The sequence below is a fragment of the Varroa jacobsoni genome, unplaced genomic scaffold, assembly GCF_002532875.2.
Source record: "Varroa jacobsoni isolate VJ856 unplaced genomic scaffold, vjacob_1.0 scaffold_815, whole genome shotgun sequence".
NCBI classification, from domain to species: domain Eukaryota; kingdom Metazoa; phylum Arthropoda; class Arachnida; order Mesostigmata; family Varroidae; genus Varroa; species Varroa jacobsoni.
Window position 1 is genome coordinate 356,796 of NW_019213717.1, and position 19,193 is coordinate 375,988.

The 19,193-nt window shown below is 42.2% G+C and overlaps 1 long non-coding RNA gene across 1 annotated transcript; it reads left to right on the forward strand.

Moving 5' to 3' along the window:
• The first annotated feature begins 242 nt into the window (after positions 1-242).
• Positions 243-5,109, forward strand: LOC111264056 (uncharacterized). The gene is made up of 3 exons (XR_002682629.2): positions 243-436; positions 1,977-2,099; positions 4,930-5,109. It is a non-coding gene; the product is annotated as an uncharacterized LOC111264056 (long non-coding RNA).
• The last annotated feature ends 14,084 nt before the right edge of the window (positions 5,110-19,193 follow it).

Consider the following 19,193-nt stretch of genomic DNA (forward strand, 5'->3'; position numbering starts at 1 on the left):
CAAGAACTATCATTGGATTCACAAATCATTATCATATGTTAGAGGGATATTTGTTCCTTTAGATGTTAAGGAAGTTTATCCAAATAGGCTCAATCTTGAATTTTCCTTTATGAGGAGTGCTCTTTTTCAAACGTCAGAGAATACTATGTTGCTGGGTGGGTTCCGCCGCTCTCCGACTGCAACGGTTCTTAAGGAAAACTGGTTCTGCCACTAGTTGCTTATTAAACGAGAAGACGGATCACAAGTTAATCAATTGTAAGGTTTGAAAATAATAAGATCTTTCGAAAGGCAGGCAAGCTAGCTGTTGCTTTCCTCGGAAGAATTGAGACCGTTAGCAGGGACAAATTCAATAGTCTCGCACTATAGTGTTGACCAACCTGCACGAGCCCGTCAAGTGGACACTTCAGTTAGATGCCCAGCGAACAACGTGACAAAGGTGATTTCTAATTTTGTAAATACTATCCGTGTGGGAATTATAACCATAATATATATCTATGTCTCACTTGTTCTTTCGTAGAGTGAAATAAAATGATTTCTCGAAACTAATGTCGGTTAAACGTTTTTCGCCATTTTCAATTAGAGGGGCTAGTCGTTACTAGTGGCAGCGCACGTAAAACATACGGTAATTGGCCGTAGTGATGCAAATCATCACCGAACTATTCGCGCGTGTGTTCGCCTTCGTGGTGGCCTGATATGGCTTTTCATATATTCAGCTCGTAGGAGGAGCTGCCAGACGTTAGCCATCAGCCTCTATGCTGCTTGTTGTTGGGCTCTCGCTCGGCCCCCATAAATCCCATCTGCGATAATTCGAACCGATGTCCCCTGTCGCCGCCGCTATCATGGTACTAATCTCCTACGTGGCACTGACGGGAACGCATTCGGCGTACCACAGTATGGAAAAAGTGCGAGCTACAGCAGCGTCGGGCGTCAAAACGCAAAATCCACTCTATTTCGAATCACGACCAAAATGCTACTGGCGTGGAAGCTAGCTATACACACGGCGCGCGCGACATCTGGGGGCCGTTATTGCACGTTTAGGTGATCTAAAGAGCCGAACGGTTGTTTGGACGGACAAGCCACGCTTGCAAACTACAGTCAGCTCAAACAGAGATAGGCGATACAGACGAGTACAAACGAAGCACGAATTAAAAGCGTCCTGATCCTGTACGTGTGTGCTACTACGTTCGACGTCAATTCGGCACGATACAGTGACGCTGGATGGTGTTGCGATAATGACAATAAATTACTGGCTTTTCTTTTACGTCTGCATAGCCAAACACGATATCGCATCGAAAAGAAGGGACAGAGGGAAGATTGGGGGCTGCGGAGAGCGAATGAGCAGATGGGAAAATGGAAAAGCTTGTGAATTTGTCAACGAGATACAATTCGCTCTCAGGTAGTTTTTAGTACGAAAAAATCTGGGCGTGCGCGATGGGTGCAGAGTAGCTTTCGCCCCAAATATCGATCGCGAGCAAATTTCTGGATTCTTACGAACGCAGTTGGCTAAAACAATAATAATAGCTGTTGCTTAGAAGCTAGATTTGCCCACGAGCATCACGACTTCTGTGCCACTCGCAGCTTCGTTCAGATATTCATTTCGAGCGGTTACAAATGTATGAATCATCTGACACAACTTTCCTCGGTAAAGGAGGTTATCAGAGTACAACTGATCATCGCTCTTTTTTGGGATTGTATAATTTTCCCCAAGATAGGCTTCGTTCAAGAATACAGGTTTAGAGACCAAACGAGCTACCGTCAAGTTGTAGGTCAGACAAAAATGTAGACATATTAAAATCAAAGCTAATCTTCATTGCTTAACTTGCTGACGAACCTAAATACACTTAGTTTTTGCTTTAAGGCTATTACGGACTAAGCGCCTTTTTTGGGACCTTATTTTGGGCTAACGAATGATATACACATTCATGTTACATTTTTACTCGCAACATAAAAATGTCATGTGCAACTTTGCATTGCAGCGGAAGAAAAATCTGAAATTTTACTGGCCAGATATCTTTTGCGCCTGTCTGGGTCAAGCGCACGTCACATTCACACGATAGCCAGGCCCGAAAGCACGCATCGCCACCGCGGACTGTTATCATGTAAGTGCGCCGCATTGCTTAAATAGGGTAAAATTTAGCTCGGCGATTTATTTAAGTGATCCTAGTTGCGACGCTGGTAGCAGACAATCGTTTCTGTAACCTTTAAAATTCGCCGCGGTAAATTTGATGGATAGGTGAAACGAATTCTATTAGTAGTGTATTGCATCTTACTCTTCTGGTACATATTTGAATTTGCCTCCCTTCTACCAAAAAGGACGCCGGACAAAGCGGTGATCATAATTTTACTAAAATATAAAATCGATGCTATTAGCAAATCTTGCTAGTATTAAAAACATCATTGGCCTGACTAATTGTTTTTTTCTTTTTGTAATAGCACAAAATATCCCTCGAACGTCGTGGGCACCTTTCTGATAGATTAAATATTTACATATTTCATTGGTTGACGTGGTGGTACGCCGAACAATCTAGCCTACTAGCGTCGCCATTGTAAACATAGATTTTAGTTCAATGGTTTCGGACAAGTGGGTCGGACAAACGTTAAGCAGTCTATTATATGGAAACATTATAAACTCTGAATAAATAAATTAATCAAGTCAACTAATTGAATAATGCCGTTTGCAAATCTAAGTCACATTTACGTGGGACGCCTTCAAACTTCACTCAGAGACAGCGTCTCTTTGAGCGCAACGTATTTTCTTTCTATTATTACCATAAAAAGTGGAGACGTCTAGGAAATGACGCAACAGTATAAAATGTTTCAATGATCCTCCACATTCATGAGCAGATCCACTTTGCGGAACCTGTTTATACGGTAAGTGTTTTTTCTTTTTTTTTTTTTACAGAAAACATATTTATGCATATAGTGCTTTAGAAAACAGCGACTGCTTATACTGTCCTTGTTGGAGCGTCTACGTGCAAACATCATCTAAAAACGTCTTATCTTCAGCAGTAATTAGAGGATACAGCTTTTGCTCGGCGACTAACATCATTGTTGTGATAGCTATAAGGACCTAGAAATACATACATCCTTGTATTTTATACTTACAAGATATGTAATGGGATTTAATCCACGATGTATTAATATTGATAGATAGTTGCTCGTTTATGTTGTTACCAGTATCTGTTTTCGTTATATGTTAGCTTTTCCTGTATCTAAAATATAATGACAAAACTTACAAGTAACGATATAGACGTTTCTCTGCAAAATCAAGATGTGTCATCGCACTAGTGTACTCCGGCTGTTATTTGGAGCAATGTATACACGCATATAATTAGAAATGATCAGGTCCAAGGTTAAGTAGTGGGTTGAAAGGCTGGATAACCTCTAAACCTGATGTCATTAGCAACGAAAAGTTGGCAAATAGGCCCACTTAGTTGTTTACCACCTTAAATTGACTGAGTGTCGCCAGAGAGAATAATGCGTTTAGAGAAAAGAGTACTGTTTAAAGCTGAAAATCAATACTGCGTAATGATGTATTTGTTTTTCGCTAATGAAATCTGTCGAAGATCGATTAGAACAGCCTCAGCAAAAAGAGCTTTCTTACTGATGCGATCGCTCCGTGTACAGAAGAGATGGCTAAATCCTAGCGCATTAAACGGGGGAACAAGTTGCCGTAATCACGAAGGTTCAAAAAACCTCGCTCGGTGTGAGGCTCTTCAAGCTACGTATAACATATGAGATTATAAGGAAGATAATCATGATCAAGAGAGACAGAGGAGAAAAGCAAAAAATAAGTTCCTTGCCAGTTATGCTCTAGAGACGCCAGGAGCATATCGTCGTCGTCATCGACGAGATACTTCAGCCCGTGGCTTTTGAGTCTCAGTTTAAGAACAGGGCAATGGGTAACTTAGTGCATTCTACCGTTGATCCTCTCGAAAGGGCCACTGATAATGTGACTAGGTATGGCAACCTAAATCATACGTATACATATGCTATTGAGAAGCTCTCGAAGCGCTGGCTCGAATAAAGCAGACGCATCTAACACAAAGCAGAATATCGTTGATTTAAAAGGAGAACAACTTTCAAACCCAGTACGTGGCGGGGCTGGTCAAAGCTTATATAACCACAGTATAGTGGAACATTAAACTGCAACGCAAATGCAGGCCATCCATATACTCAGCAAAAAATGCATTGTGTTATTGGAATTCTAACAACAGGTTAAATTATTGTGTCACCCCCGGCGTCACTCTCTGCAATCTTTTCCCATTTTTCAGCCAATTTATTAACTGTTAAATCCTATATTGAAGAACTTGTCTAGTCAGCTTTCGAGCGTTTTCACACTGTCCAATGTACGACTTTTTGTACTTTCGGACTCGACGGACGGCAGTTACAATGCAATATTTGCCATGTGTGGTCTAATGCTGACTTTGCGTCGTCTATCTGGCCTTTCCTGTTGGAAAACTATCGATCTAATGGATGCGGTTAGGCGATATACAAATTCGTATTGATCGTTTCATCGTCTCAAACATTTGCAAGTGTACAAGACCCTTTCAATCACGCCACACGATCCCGCCATCGACTTCTTAAGATGGCGAGTAGGCTTAACTTTGAGCTTGAGTCTATATGATATAGAAACACCCATTATTTTCTCTGCCGTTTATCGACCGGGAGAGACAGACCAGTTCTTATCACCGAGAGCAATTCTGTGCAGAAACCTGACGCGGTAGTCGCGTGTAAGTCGGTGCCGGGCAAAATGTTGATAGGGAATGAGAAGTCAGGTTTCATTGGGGTGTTCACCACCTTATAGGGCGTCAAGGTTCTTGGTTTTTGAATGAATCCCATCGATTCAAGATGTCTATCGATAGCCATATAAACGCAATTAATCTTTTCGCCCAATTTGTGATCTCTTTACCGATTGTCTTTCTTTAGAGATGCCTTTAGACACTTCTCGTCGACCTCAGATGTCCGTCGTACCAGGGCGGGGCGCATTTTCCCCTTCCGAGGCGTCATTACTAGGCTGCGCTGCGTCTGCCGCCATACCTACATACGTATGTATCAATGGTCCTTTGAGGGCAACCATACGGGAATTCGCGGCTGAGCCCATCGATGGCAAACGTAAGCTTATACACAATCCTTTGTTTTGCAGAGAAGAACTGTCATTGTCGTTAAAGGGTTGACTATAAAGCAATTGAAAACCTGGCTTAACTCATTATGACCAGAAGTACCTATTTCAACAGAGCTTATTTATAGAACCTTTGGCCCGTCTAGGCACTCATTTTTGCAAAGCATCCATCTGTGGTAAAGTTCAAATCGATCCTATACAACTTTACTAAACTTCATGTGAGCAACATTATCAATACCTCCCGCACCTTTTAATACACCTTTTCTTGAGGTATAGCTGTGCTAATTCGAGATTCGACTTTACTCGATGGTAGCTAGCTTGTATATTGTTGAAGTAATCGCTTTGTAGAGAACGAAGACGTGTTTTTGTTGCCGCTTCTAAGGTGCTTCTAGTCCTATTCTACAAAGAGCACTTTGTTAATATCACACGGCACAATTGTATTAGGTCCTAAATTTTGCCCACAGGCTTTACTTCGAGATTGCCTGCGTATTATTCCTATAAGATTTAGTTTACTCTCTTATTCATATTGCTGTGCCGTTGCACATAGCCTAGAATCCCGTGGCCTCCACCTCCTAACTGTCGACAATAGCTAAGGTTCTGTTTATTAGTAATGAATTATGTATATACCTACCTAGAAAATATCGTCAATGGCCTGGTTGCTATGCTATACCGAACACTGGTAGCTCTAATTTCACAGGAAACGCTAAGAAAAAAATTAGGTTAAGTATTTTTTTGGTGATCTATGGTTCTGAGTGAGGTAACGCCTGTTGTTCAAATCTGCTTCGCTGAGAAGGCATCGTGATTCATAAAATTTAGGTCTTTTTGCTTGGGCGATCACTTGATACTCGAGAAGCTTCTTCACTGGCCCTGACTAACAAACAGGTTGGTATTTGTATCTATTTAGACAAAAAGTGCTTCATAGTGGGAAACTTTGGTAGGTTAGAAGGCGGACCAAAGACTAACTCCACAGTGTAACTGATTGTCCTTAGGTTTAATCAGTGCCAGTTCCTCCATGATTTGACTGAACCGCCATGTTTTTGTACACTTCTAATTATAAGACCGAACTTAATATAGTTCACTGGTTAGTTAGAAATTTACGTGTACAAGATAGAGAAAAACAATATAAAGTACGCACAATTCATATAGTACGTACTGCGCTATGTATTATATGAGCTGTGCGATAGGTCTTTAATATGACTCTAGAGACAAAGGCAGCTGAACCTAAAATGTCCACGCAAACTTGTCTGTTCCACAACTATGACACTGAAAACACTCGACTTCCAAAACGCTAAGTCAAATAGTTGTACGGCAGCAACGATGTCAGAGTTGAACTAAACAACCCGACAGGCCCTGGGTTAGGCAATCGATCCGATAACCCTTCTTCTGAGTGACCCTCAGCAATGCAGACTACGGATGGTTTCGACAACTAGAACAGCTAAGGGATTTTCACATACGTATTTCCCCGATTCGATAGATCAGGCAACTTTCTCTAAATGGCAGCCATCTCCGACCTACAAGCAGTTCGAAGGCCCAGCGAGTGCTCTTGTGGCAGTCACATAGATACATACATTAAATTTCACTATTATGCAGACGAAAACGCAACCCGTAGGTCGATAATCTTCTCTCTTAGACAGCCCCGCTCGGTTCCGGGAAACAACACGCGCTTTCTAGTAATTTGCGTTACTCACATACAGATGGACAGATACGTATCGAGTTCTATTAGTGGGCCGTCACCCACGCGTTTTGCTTCGCGCTTGTTTCAGCACTCAAACTGCATAATAAAGGCAATGCAAATTGCCCCAGCAACGAGCGTGCAGTCTGACACCCGAATCTGAAACTTTTTCTCCTATGACCCCTTTTTACACCTGGAAACGGCTGAGAGAAACAACAATAGCTTTTGAACGACTATCGTTACAGACAAGCGAGCATTGAGTTTTAGTATTATCGCATTTGAATAGATCGATAGAGCATTGCTTGTGGGCATTGCTCCATGTTCATTTGACTCCCCTTCCTATGCGCTGAAGGCAATGAAGCTAAGCAGCGGGCTGAATGAAAAAGCGCCCAACCGATATGATAACGTTATGTCTCACGGAAAAAGAAAACGTTAGGCTTCGAAGCGGATCACGTGCCAATTCTGCAGATAGAAACACACGAAATCTTAGCTTATAATACTAAGCGATCGATCAAAGGTGTTGACGGCGAAAAGTTTCAAATTTTCGCATTGTTGTGCTAACTGACCGGGCCAAAAAGAATCTCTCTTGTGGATACATCATCAGTAAGTAAGTAAGGGTAGCATTAAGAGCAGGTCGGACTACAACTGACGATGATATGCAAGAAGTTAGAGAACGATCAGCTTTCAGCCGGGAGGCTAAATGACATAAGTTTTTATTTATCAGTGACCCAAACGAAGTACAGGCGAACGTAAGTCTACACATCTATCGAAGCCCATTAATATAATGGATGGCCACAGGTAAAATTTCCGTGAGCTGTCGGTCTAGGCTAAATCGCGTTTGCCGGCAAAAAGCGTAGGCGCCGTGTCATATCTTGTGGTCACTCCTCTCCTTAAAGGAATAGTCGAGCTTAGAAATGAGGCAAGAAGAACCTGCGCTGAATAAGGACAAGAGGACAATTTTGGTGATGATGGCGCTGACGATGCGTCCAGATACTCGTCATAGACATACGAGGACCTATCCTGTGCCGAAGCAGCTTCCTACAAAGAAGATAAAAAGGCATAGAAACTAGCATCTACATATGCTTTCGGCAGAACGCAGAAAATAGATACTCCTGTAGGTAAAATAACGACCGAACGAACCATACCTATACAGCCCACAGCGATATTCTGAGTGCGATCGTATAAACTAAATAATATAAGGTGTTCGACTGTAAATACCGACATACATTTGCTGGTTGTTTGTCTCGACGGAGATTTTCCGTTTCCACAATAAAACCACTAATTCACCGAAACGGACGCAGAAGACCCATGTTTGCCATATGAGCGAATTCAGCTATTGCTTAATGTCAAATTATAAACCGAAATTATTACTCTTCTTAATTATTGCAAAACGAAGGCCTACGTTAAAGCGGAAAATTTTCAAAAAAACAGATTAGATTGAAAATAGTGGATGTTTATGCAGAAATTAACAGCTGCCTCCGTGAAAAGAATATATATGACCGACTCTAACAGTTCCAACTTTTGCGCCTCCTAAAGCTTGCGATCTTTTTAGACCTTTGAATTTTTCGTTTTTTTTTTTATCTAGAACTAAACGCAGCTCATAAATAAGCGATATCAATTTTACTTCCCTTGAAAAAAGTTAAGTAGAATCTTGTATTATGCATAGCATTGAGATGGTAAACTTGGTAGTTCATTATGGCCAGGTTTCAGCTTTTGTTTTAACTTCTATCTATGCAAATAAAACCAGCGTTCAGAGGTGAACAAGTAAAAGATCGAAAATTACGTACTTTAAAAGAGTATCTCTAAAAACAATGGGTGTGATTTACGGGAACAACAATCCATCACAAGAAACCTGCAGAACCAACGCATGTCCGCAATCAATATACCTTATACGCAAAGCTGTTCCATCCTCCTTAGAATATTGATTTCATTATTTGTCCACGTGTGTCGTCGAATATCGAGCTACAGCCATGACACAGAAGCCACACGTAACTGAACTTGGCTGAGTGCTAGCTAGAGAAGTTTGAAACGAAGAGACGGCTTTTCAGCAGCATTGCTATGCATCATTGAAGTGACCAGCCGGATGATGAACCAGGACGGGGAGGGCGCTGGAAGGGACGCGAACAGGATAGGGACTGCAGGAAGAAGGAAAAACGAAGGAAATTCTGATGAATTATTCAACAAAAGCAGCAGCCGAGAAAGCAGTGGTCCTGCTAGTATTAGTGGCTGCCACCATCGCCATTACCGCCGCTATTGGCGCTATTGTATCTGTACGTCTGTGCGTAGAGGAGCGCAGTAGTCGCAACGGCGATGACGACAGCGGTGACGGCAAAGAAGCAGCTTTGACTAGCACAGAATAAAGGGCCCTATTATAGTCGCTTAGCGCGATAGCAGCAGCGGAACCGCTTCTCTGGAATCGTACGCCTGCAGCCGTTGCAGCAGCCATTTCGCTTACAACTCATGAGTCCCTACGGATAAATCGAGCGTCTATAGGTAAAGATATGATGAAACGGGGTGTACAGTGATGGAAAACGACCTACAGTAAACTGGACAGAAACAGAGCGCATGGGAAGTACGAACATAGTAGGGAAAAGGTACGAACCTCATGGGAATATACAGTCCTCGTGCTGTGTATTGTCTGCGTTGTTTAGTCAATTAGTCAGTGGCCACTGACGCTACCGTCGGAACAGCAGCACTGTACGGATACTCGTCCAGCCTTTTTCAATACGCATGGCCGTTAAACATTAACCCTCATCACGTATAAACTGACGATAGATTCAAGTTACAAGAGTGATTCGGAGTTTCAGAAAAGATTGAAGTTTGCTATTAAGGACTGCCTCCTTTAACTCTGACAGCCGCCATAAGATATCACAATTGTTGTTATATCTACAGTGAGCGTATTGGTATAGTCACGAACAGAACGCGTGTAAATGGTTAATACTTATCTTGTACCCGAGTACATTGGCTATTGGCTATTATAGTTAGTTACACGTGCCAATATTTTACGTAAATCGGATCGAACTGTTTAAATTTCCTCCTGCCAATATCCTCAATGTGTTCAAAGGATTTCGGCTGTGTACTCTTGTATATGCTGCATATTTATGATGATAACTTAGCTAGATCACTTACAATTTACCTGAAACAGTTCGAGTAAATTTTATTGGTTTATTTAATTTAATTGGATGGCCCTATAGGTGTTTTTTAGGCCACAAGAGGCAAATTCAGTGGTAGCACATCTCAAACCAACAAAGACCTCAGCTAACATAGCGCCTGTATATGTGGCAAGTTTTATTGTGAGGAATGTTAGCTGAACAATAGTAACTTTAGTCAGAAATTGTCACGAGCGCATTACAAGTATGCTAAGCGAAAATGTGTAATCCCCTTAAGTTAAGTAGAGCTCAAAAACTTTGGATTTTATTTTGTGTTTTGCTGGGCATTTTTTTCGGATCAGAGTCGTACGGTATCCATCACTTCTGTGAGTATAGAGCTGTAAAGAAGCTGGAATCCCCTATTGTTTCCTTATAGTAAACTCACACGTCTGCTTTCCTGCAGCGCTATCTCTGCTGACATTGCAGAACTTACAGGATATGTGTGTAGTAACTTTCGAACATGAAGATCTGAATCCTATATCGTTATTTCTCGTGAGGCAGACGGTGGGCAAAGTCAGGCATCGCCAAGGCGAGGGTAAGCTCCTGCGGGTGAGAAGCGCCCAAGCGCAAAACGTATTGCTAATAAGTAAATACCAACTGCCAGCAGACTATTCGGCTAAGCAAGATGGTACACGTTTGTCACTCGCACCAAAATCGGCATGCAGTAAGGCTTACGCAACCATTCTTAACGCTCGGGTTTAGAAGCCGCTAGGACAACGACCAGCAGTGGCAAAGAAATAGACGTCTGGTAAGAAGCTCTGAGCCCTTACTTACAGGGCAGCTGCGCATGATTCAATCTCTAAAAAATAAGTTCAGGTCGTATAGGAGCTTTTGATACGGCTTATGCATCATAATGGCCGCCATGATTGTCGCAATTAATGAAGACTGATTTCCGCTACATTTTTAGATACACCCAGTTTATTTATTGTTAGCTATGAGAAGCTTTGTGCTATATCGTGTGTGGCGAGCATGGCCGAAGGAAGATGCACTTCACCAAATACACATATATATATATGTATACAGATACCTCAAAGAAAATACATCAATACATAGAAAATCAACAATTGGGCTTCACAAACCTAGCGTACAAAAGCTACCGCTAGTAAATTTTACGTATTTACTTCGTACTACTTAAATTAAGCTGTTAATATAACGTTCTTTGTTACAATCATCTAACTGTAACGAAACAAATTATATTCTCATCTGTCTGTGACTTGCTAAATAACGGTAGCCAAATCGTCAGTAAATAGTTCAATGGGTCGGCTGTTTTACATAGTTTAAGAACTGGTCTAGCCGTTTCCTGTTTTATGATTCTACCTTTGATACGGACGCAGCTACTGGCGGTGATGACAAGTTAATCCATCGGTCCTTAAAGGAGCAAGATCGAATACCTTTAGCTAGTCATAATAGAATAACTATAATTATTCTAGTAATAACATCTCGACTGCTTAGGTAATAGGCTGCTGCCTGTCACTAAAGCAAGGGCGCTTGAATAGGTTTCAACACTTTCACGAGCGAGCATGGTAAATGTATTGGTCGACCTAAGTCAAGGGCTTGTTTCGGTTTTGGACTTCTCGAAAGCGTTGCACGGTACCGTTGAATGCTTCAGTGAAGCAGTTTTCGCACGCCGACTTCTCACCTGGCAAGTCGTAAATAAGCTCTTGCAGCTATTCTGTATAAACAGACAGAACAACAGGTTACTGCCATAAATGACGCAAGAAAGATGAGGTTTAATGCCGTCTCTATGAAGTACATGGACACTAGAACGAGCTACACATTTCCGAGAGTGTTACCTCTATATAACAATCACGTATTCAATACAAAATGGGAGTGTAACAAACGGAATTCAAGACGAGGTTAAGTAAGATTAGTCTTTTCCTAACTTATAGGCTATCTATTTTTTCACCTTTATGCGCTTTCTTTAGAAACGAACTAACCGTTTTGGACAGGGCTCCATTGCAAGCACTGCAAGCACTTACTGGTAATTCCTTTTTTTTTTTTTCAGTAGCAAGATTTTCTAAGAAACAATTTTAGTTTATGATGAGTAGATTAAAAAATTAAATACTAGCACATATTGAGTTGCATGAATGAAAACTATTTATTTGATCAACAATTGCATTGTAAAAAATGCTTCCCATTAAACAAGGTAACCGGAATTAATTCAAACAGGCGAGCGGCTCTATACGCATTGCCAATATATATTTGCATAAAGCGTGAGAATGCAATCATGAGGAAAGTTCTGCCGGAAAGAGCAAGCTTCGTGATAATTATGCTTATCGGTTTTCCATAAGAAGTACCCAAAAAACCCAGACTAGTCGAAAAATACAAGCAAACATTTGTGCATTCTGAAAAGATCCATCAAACGGAGGCAGGTTTTTTCTTGTTAGGGAACAAAAGAATGCTGCAGTGTGAAAAAATTTAACGGCCATTATGGGTCTAATGATAATTGGGTTAGTAATCACCTCGTAAATGGAAGACAAGCAGCCATTTAGTGTTCACGTGTTTACGGGAGCGTTTACTGGAAGCAACAAAGGTAAGTTCTATGAAGTTTCGCTCATTCACATTCGTTGTCATTAGTAGTTGAACAGCGTGTATGATGGCAGATTCTTTTTTATGGGTACGCACATGTGTTCGTTCGTTGTGCGTGTGTGTTATCGAAGATTATTTGTCAGCGCGTTCGGTTCCCCTGCACCGTCATTGTTTATCAATAGAAACCACTCTAGTTACGTTGGAAGGCCCTTCTGTTTACCGGTAGCTCTGTCAAATGGAAGAGCGGCAGTTCATAGAGCGGTGTGTAGGGCCACCCAATGAAGTTGGAAAAGATGCCTCGTAGATGTTCCTTGTGCGGTGCTATGGTGCCGTCAGACGATCTGACTGATCCGTTTGCGTGGGCGCCGACAGTCTCCAGGGGTATACACGCCGCATTGAAGAACACTTCGAGGGATTGCCGGTACCCGTGGTGACAGCCATGCTGATCCAGCTGACGAAATGTTTCGTCGGGCCATCGCCCGGGTCGAGCCGCGGCACGGCAGTGGTCATCGTCTAGTTCCCATCGGCAGCGGGGCTAACGTTCGTTTTTCAAGCAAGGGCGGCTGGCAACACAAGCTAGACGAGGATAAGAAGGCACCACACTGGTACCTCAGCTATTGGTTGTCCCCGGCATTGCCCCCGCTGCTGTTACCACCGTCGCCAGAGCAAGAAAGAGGCAAACTTGATTAGATGTGGAGAAACGGACAAAGCCGCTCTTTCAATCAAGATAGAACAGCCCAAGCTGGTCCCTTTGGCCGACGACCACTGGATCGTCTTATCCACTTCCGCTGCCACTGAAAACAGCCAAGCCTGGTCTGGTCTGGTCTGGTCTGGTCTAGTCAAGCTGCTTAATTTAGAGGACAGCCTGCTTACTCGTTCGCTTGCTTGCTTTCTAAGGCCTACATTCATCGCTCTGTTTCTATGCGTCTGTGTGCGAGTTGGTTTCACTTTCGCACAAGGGAAGCTTTGAAAGGTCGTCTCAGATCAGCCTAAAAGAACCATGGAGGTGAGCGTTTGTGTGCGTTCAAAATTGGATTTCCTTTCCCTCGGCCAGCGACCTTGACAACGAAGTGTTCCACTGTTCCTACCGCACTTTACGGACTTTGGGACATTTATATATCGGCGGTGAGCATCGACGACGACGACGACGACGACGGTGATAATAATGAGGTGGACTCGAAGCGGGAACGGCGTTTGATTGCAGCAACACAGATATAATAAAAACACTTAGAATCATATTGTTATATTAGTAGGTCTTCATCTCTAGAAGGCGCTGCTTTGAGTAGATTCCGATAGGTTGATTTCGGCCTATATAAGCCTATCCTATTGATCGTAACCAAAGCCATACATAAAGCAATAAGGATTTCGAAATTACAAAATAGGCCTGAACATAATCTTTTATAATCCTTTATTGGGCGTTGTCGTATGTGGATCTTAGCTTTTCTTAATAAAAAAAAGACTTTGCTGTTCGTGTCTGCTGTTACGTAGGCTATTACTGACTGAGCAACGGTTGGACATCATTTTTTAAATACAACGTTTGACGGAAACAAATATGAATGTGGATATTCTGTTTTTGACAGATTCGATTGTGATTAATTACTTGGAGTCCTTGTTCACTTTATCCAACTATTACATTTGTATCTAGCGGATCAGTTGCCCCCCTTGTACTATAGTTTCAATGAATGAACTATTTGATTACTAGAATTATATCAGTAAAATTGTTTTCTATCTTTGCCGCAAATTACGGTATGACAAACACCAAATTCGTGCCATTCTATAAAGACATTGTGAATAGCATAGATATAGACTTGCTTAATATATCCATGGCTAAAGTAACTGTTTGAAGTTACTGTCATCCAGCTTACTTACTACACTATCACATCGGGGAGCTGAAAGCGCCCAAGTGAAACTTCGTTCGGGTCTTTTTCGAAACTCATCCATCTTCGTTGTTCGCCACACCAGATACTGTCTATCTCTATGCGTAACGCAACTATCCACTGTGAAAGCTTATGTCTTTTTGCACATTTAATGAGCTCTTCCGAGAACTCGCTTGTTCACCTTTGTGCCGAACGAGAACCCTATCGTTATTTAGATTCACAACAGTACGAGGGCACGGATTAGCGAACTGTTCGATTAACTGAATATAGTCATTTATTTTGAGCGAATGCGCCTATCATAACTTTCTGCACTTGAGCGATATTTTAAATGAAAATTGACTTAACGTTTGATACAATCGTTATCGCATAGTATGGACTACAATTTACCATTGGCATACATCTACATCCTATGGGTGTTCTTTATCAGCATCTATTTTAATTGGAAATTTCAGCCGTCTTATTTTCAATCGATCATATCCTTTTTCCAACTGCCCTTGTTTTTAAGATTTGAGCTCGTAAATTTTCACTAAACGTGTACAGGAAACTTTTGTGCGTGTATTTTGCCTGTCTAGGGTAAAGCATTCCCCAAAAAGTTATAGCTGAATACTGTACGAATGTTTGCCGCCACCCCCACCCCGGCCCGGCCCGGCCCGGCCCCCCTTCAACGTTGTGCAGTTTCGTAGTTCTGTTTTCATCTGCTATGGACGCTGCTGTTGCGGGTTAGAGTTGTCGCTTATTTCGATGCACAGCTGTAGCAACGACAACAGCCGCCGATAGAAGGTATCGGCAAACCGGAAAATCCTCAATAACAACAACGACAACGAGAGGTGAAACTCTCACTTCACAGTTGCGCCATCCCTAGACAGCCCCTCTCTTCTTCCCTCTGTTTGTGGTTATCCACAACATGTCTGGACTTCAGAGTGGCAATAAGCCGTGACGCCTCCATGCCGTGTCGCGTGTAGGGCACGCCACCGTTGGTGTCGCTGCATAACCCGGCAATAACACGGCCGAATGGCTGGTTGGACTGTGTAGTGACGAACGAAAGGAGATGAGTGACAACAGAGAACCGAATCCAACCGAAATCACCCCCCGCCAGTCGACATCTCCCAGGCGCACGCATTAAACCTCCGTCGCTGTCACGTGGTGCATAAACAGAAACAGATGGCAAATCTTGGAGTACTGTTAGCGAAAGCGCACAGAAGGTGAATCCAGTGTAGCTCGAGGGAAAGCGAAATGGACTTCAAACTGCTGGCCAAGCAAAGGCATTTTGGGAACGCAGTGCAACAATGAAACACGAAGAGCATGTATATATAGCAGTTACACTATTTAGGTGACTGTACCTTTACAGGCACGTAAATAGTCTTAGGTTTTTAAGGCAATTTAGCCTAGGTCAGTTCCGTTTGGGTTACATTTGCTGCTTCTTGCTCTGCCTTTATATTCGTTTACGCGTCCATTGCTTTCCCTTGGGCTGGGCTGGGCTGGGCTGGGCTGGAAATTGCAACACGGCAAAACGTGGATGCACACGCAAGACCGCATATAGAAAGTGTAGAAGCGGCAGCCAAAGCATCAGTTGTAGTTATACGATTGTACAAACCGCAACGCCGATTGTAGCTATAGCAGTTGAGGTGCAGCGGCGACAACTGTGGCGGACAGCAAAGCCAAACCAGAACATGACCCTCGAGAAATGTGCTCTACAGGGCGAGCTATGAATACGAAATGAGAGAGCGATACAATTAGACCTTACAGCAACTCTGCGATAGTGGCAACGGCGGCAGCAGCAGACCGACTGCTGTCTGTAGCATAAGGAAAACAGGGGACGCTCCGGTAAAGGACGTCCCGGGGGGTAAAGGACCGAATATAGGACGAAGAAAAGTACAGACGAACTCAATATAGCGCAAAGACAATATGAGGCTCACCATCCGTTACCACCTCGATAATAGCTAGTGCTGCATTCCACCAGCTTCACCTCCTCCAACTCGACGGACTTCACATCTCACATTGAAGTATATTAATACGAAGAAGAATGTACTCTCTGCGACGTTTTTATACGCAAGCCCAGAGAACTAAAATAAAATTATAGAGATTTAGCTGCACTGTGAACCTGTATCGTCGTATCACGCACACCCAGTTCAAGAGTGCTCTGAGCACTCAACAATGTGGACTGAAGATGTTGTTAAATTGACTACAAGCATCAACGATTAAGCAAGGTGAAATTAAATTGATGACAAATAACGGCTAATATTCGCGGAACTGAAACAGTAGCGAAGAACGATAGATGCACGTGAATCCTCTGCATAACAGTGTCAAACAAAAGATTTGAACAGGGCACTAAGCAAAATTCAAATTTTACTTCGCACGAATCCGATCAAATTGACCTTTTTTCTCATATGTACCATTCTTCATTATGCTTACACGAGGGGTCATTACGACAAATGTTCGCAGTTCGAATCGTATTGGATCCTACGATACGCACATTGGACTAAAAATTAGCAGGACAAACAAGAATGCCGTTTACTTAATAGTGTACATCGCTTCCAGGCAGGGTGTACTTGACCCTGGTTTGGCAAATGAACTGAAAAAACTACAGCTATAGCTTGTAATCTTTTCAGATGCATGCCTAGAGTCTACTCACGCAACGTGTCTAAGTGGCCGATGAAAACGGTACTTTCCGATTTCATCGAAGCTGAACCTTTATTTCTCCGCTGTCGAATCACGCCAAGCTGCCACTTACTCCATTAGGCTATCGTCACGAGACATATATATTAGCATTAATAATGAGAGCATTTATCTTACGCTATCTGAGTAGCTTGCCGCTTGTCGAAGCTTCACTAGTCAACTCGACCGGAAATTGTGCAAATAGTGCATACTCATTTTGAGTGTCGGGTACGATCAATATTAAGAAAACATATCCATACGTCTAGCCAAGTAAATCTCTTCACGATCATTTCTAGCTACGCAATTAGGTCTGTACCAGGATGCATGGGTAAGTCTCAGTGCAATTTGTGATAACGTTGGCGAGGATAGCTGGCATTTTGAGGCTTGCTAGAGAACTGATGAATCGTATCTCGAAGACGCAGACGTGAAGAGACACGAGTCACTACTACTTAGAAAGGCCTAATCATTTTGGCCGCAGTGGCAGGCGGAGTTGTGCCCGCTCCGTGTTATGACTCGTACTAGCGTTCATTCATTGCGAAGGTAAGTTGGTATTTCCTACCTATTATCAGGATTATCGCTATACTAAGAGGCTCTTCTAGTCCCCAGATAAGTGTCCCTATAGCCATACATAGCATCTCAACGGCAGATTCGGTCTTAGACTTCTAAGCGCGTCGAATCTAGACGGCTATCGAAACGTACAGATATGCCATCTCTGGTGCGCGTGTACTACATTCCTAGAAATTTAATATTATCAAACTGCGTAGGTTTTTTGGGAATGCACATACACACACACATATATATGTAGAATAAACTGAAGTTTTTTGAGCGCAAACATAAAACGGGGTTTACTTCTCCAGCATTTCTTTGATCCTGTTCACTTGAATGAAATCTCTTCAGTAAAAGGGTTAAATAACAACTGACAAAGACAGTGAGCATAGGAGATTCTAGAAACTCACATCTGACAAAAATAAGATAATCTTTTTTAAATGAGTGCAACTTCTCTGGAACGACTGTTTAACGCTGACCCGCTCTGTTTGTTCATGTATTTGATTGCGATGTTTTCAAATAATGCCAGCCTTCTTCTTTAATCCAAAAGACTGAATGCTCGTTAAACTAACAAGGAAAAGAACACGGCCTGCAATACGCAATTTTGGAACTCAAACTAGCTATATGCAGATACAGTATATCAATTTCGTTCATTCACACATTTAGATATCGTGAACATAGTATGTGTCCTATAGAGCATGAAATAAATAGCCAATTATCTTTACGTTAACATAAAATGAGTCCCTTATTAAAGAAAAAAACTGAGAAGTGAGACTGCAACTTATTTAGACAATTAATCTATGATGATCGTCGCATACCTATATATCAGGTTAGCAAACTTAGTGTTGTTATTCTCTAACATGAAACATTTTCAGTATGACCTATGAACGCCGTTGCATGGCTGTTTATCATTCGTACAAAAAATTTCTACCCGAAGCATACGCAAAAACTAGACTATTAGTAGTTAATCTTTCGTGTACTTGAATCGACATATCGTAAGTGATTTTTAACTTTTTTTTAAAGACTTCATGCTGTTTCCGAATTGAAATATCGTCCCTTTACTTTGAGTCGCGTACATTTGCTTTGCACAATATTTCGAAGTCATTTCGAATTTGCTTTTACAATTTGTCAATGACTTGCAACGCTTTGATAGACATTGAAATATCCGACACGACTATTGTACATGTAGTAGTATGTAATATTTGTAGCAACATTACTCTACCGTCTAATATTCGTAGAGAACTTCGTTGTCCTTTTGGGACCGTAAACTGGTCTTTGTTTTCAAGCACTAAAAGAAATACGGGCAGGATTTTTCCATGCGTCACTGGATTATATAGGGATATAGTGGAGCCGAGTAGTAAATAGGAGGCCTGACCGATGGAACGCCAGCTGTGGCCGATCTGGTTGAGCTGCGACCTTTTCTTTCTCTCTTTAAGATAGCACTAACGTCATTCTCTCTATTAGAACCGGTACAGCGACGTAAACTACTTGGCAGCTCCTCACCGACGTATGGCTAATCATAAGGTACGAGTGGAGCATCACCTAAGTACAATCAGATCCGCAACAAACATTTGTTGAATATGCGTCTTGTCAGGCAGCACTGTGTAAGGGAACATAACGGCTCGACAAAACGTAGAAGGAAT